Source organism: Odocoileus virginianus, chromosome 18, assembly GCF_023699985.2.
Source record: "Odocoileus virginianus isolate 20LAN1187 ecotype Illinois chromosome 18, Ovbor_1.2, whole genome shotgun sequence".
In the NCBI taxonomy this organism is placed as follows: Eukaryota; Metazoa; Chordata; class Mammalia; order Artiodactyla; family Cervidae; genus Odocoileus; species Odocoileus virginianus.
The window spans coordinates 56,892,694-56,895,551 of NC_069691.1; positions in this window are offsets into that span (position 1 = coordinate 56,892,694).

Below are 2,858 nucleotides of genomic sequence, written 5' to 3' on the forward strand. Positions count from 1 at the left end.
AGGGGAACTGAAGCAAAACATGGCAAAAGTTCCAATCATTATAACGTACCCTGATGTTTCTTTAAATAAATTACACGGCCTTTTGTGAACTAGCTGATTTAAGCAATTCTTTATAAAGGAGTGCTATTGACTTAAAGACTCTTAAGTAGAAACCTTGGTGCCATTGTGGTTAATTGCGTAAGCAGGTGTTCAAAACTATGTTCTTTATTTAGTTTATTCTAATCAATCTAAGTCTACTGTGTAAATAGGGCTCAGAATTTATGAAACTCTTGTTTTGCTTTTTAACTCACAGGATATTTAAAGGAAATTCATGCTCAGGCATTGAGATCAGCTTTGTGACTTGTGTTATACTGAATAGAATCCACCTTTATAAATTAATGTATTTGGAAACATTTCATCAGAATTCCGTCTTTTAAACAGTTTAAAGACTGTCTGTTTCACTCAGAAAGCATATGAAAGCTCTTTATATGGCTGCTAAAGATCATAACAGAATGAATAGCATATATTAAATGGTAAAGCATTTAATAAGAAGTTGAATTAAAAACTGCATCTTAGGTAAGTTAATTAAAGCAAGTCAGTAATCAATAAAATTCTTCATAAAATGCTATTACCTTAAAGGATCTTCAGTATATTAAGAACCTCTCTGTCCTTATTATAGCTACTCTTTAAGAGCTGGTTATTTTGTGTCATGTACTATAATAAACATAGGCTTTATACATATTATATTATACTTATTGAGAATTTAATTCTCAACTTATTGAGGTCAATTATATTATCCTGGTTTTACAAATGAAAAAAATTTTATAGTTTTAAAAAGAATATGTTCTCAAAATACTCTAATATTCAGATTGCTTTACATTCATGCTTCTCCCCAGAAGGTAGGCAAATTCCCACTGTAACACTCATAAAGCAATCTATTAAGTACAGTTTTTCATGATATAGTTACTCAGAAGAGGTGCTTATTGGCTAGGACATGAGCAATCTTGAAACTATATCTATTCTTTCAGTTAATAACAGTTCCAATTTAAAAAGAGGATATGAAATTAAAAACAGAGAGAAATTCAAAATTCCGTAGTTTACAAATCTTCTTTTAACAAAGTTTGATGATGGAATTTTTATCACTCTCCACTTTCTTTCTCACATCTTACCATGTAAATAACAATAAGACAGAAATCAAGAAAAAAATCTTGCTATTTATTTATACCATTAGAAATTTGAAACATGTTTTCCTTTCGTTCTCAAGCACCACTAAAGTCAGATTAGATACTAAATTTTACTCCTGTCAAGACCTGATATTCAATTCAAAGGAGGTATTTTCCCCTTAAGGTAACTACTGTGAGACCTTACCATTCACTATTAAGAAAAAAAATTAAATGTTTCATAAAATAAAAATTGACAAAGAGAAGTTGATATATGCCCTTTTGGAAAGAAAAATAGTTAACTTTTTTAAAAAGATACATTTTAACATATTAGTTTCTACTATATCCCACTGATTAAACACAAATAAGAAATATAAGTCATTTCCTCAAATATCCTTTTCTTCATAAGGAATTGCCACAGGATCTAGAAAATAGTTTTTTGTTCATTACTGTTATAAAATATGATGAAATTAACTTTGAAAGGTGTTATACATGTTGGCTCTTTTTCCTATCTTTGCGTGCCAGAGTCTGTCTTCTGGAGCTTTCATTAGAAGTGTCCCAATTAAAAAGCTGTGTGAGTAAGAAAACGGTTTCCATTCACAATAAGGATTCTAAATAAGAGGTAAATTCAGTAAATCAGTTCCTCCTTGGCTCCTAGCCATTCACATCTTTTAGTTTTGAAATTCATTTCTTTGTGAGCATAAGGTGGTTGTTATGAGGTGTTATCAGGCCTAATGACAGGGCTATTGTACATGGTAGGAGGTGGCAGTTTTTGATCAATGTCTTCAAAGTCAAAGCTTGGAAAATAATAGCTGCACATCAAAACCCACTGCCATAATGCAGTTAACATTGGGCTCTTTCAGGTGGCCTGAGGGAATGACCTAATTCTCATGTTGAGCTCTACTTTAATTAGTCATCTATAATGGTGTATTAAGATTTACATGAAGACTTATAACTTGAGATTCATTATCAAATGAGATTCAAGAAAATCACTGGAAGAATAAAAATAAAGAAACCTATCTATTTATTCATGTTATCCTCCCATTTTCCTGAATCCCTCACTGATTGCAGTTCTGTTATTAAGACATTCTTATTGGCCCAATATCTTAAAAAGAATGCCTATGTTTAAATAGGACATTAGTGCAATTATTTCAGGATATCCTGCCTAGTTGATCAAGTTACTGATTTAAATCTTTTTGTTTTACTTTTTTCTGTATTTTTATTGCTTTTACAAAAAGTCTTAAACATTCACAGTTGCTTTAAAATAAGGGGTTTTATGTTGTTTTTAGGTTTTTTCTTCTAGAATATACAGTTACTGACAACATTTGGAAAGAAAAAGCTATTTCATTCATAAACTCATTTGAATAGCACAACTGGAATGTTTATATAATCATATATATATATATTATATATATATATATACACACATATGATTTCTTAAAGAATCTACAGAGTCACAGGTGGAAAAATACACAATTAAAAAGTCAAATAAATCCATAGTTAAGAGTTAAATGTACCATATGTTTCTTTAATACTGAGGCACAATGGGGTGCACTAAGAAACTCATTAAGTCAATGGAAATAGCAGCTGGGCCCTATCAAGACGTCTATTCACTTTGGAAATAGAAAAAGAGAAAGAATGGACAGAGTCCACTTCTCAGGTTGTGCTGATAACATTTGCTTGGTGTTAGTACAATGCGCTTGGTGTTAGTACAATGCA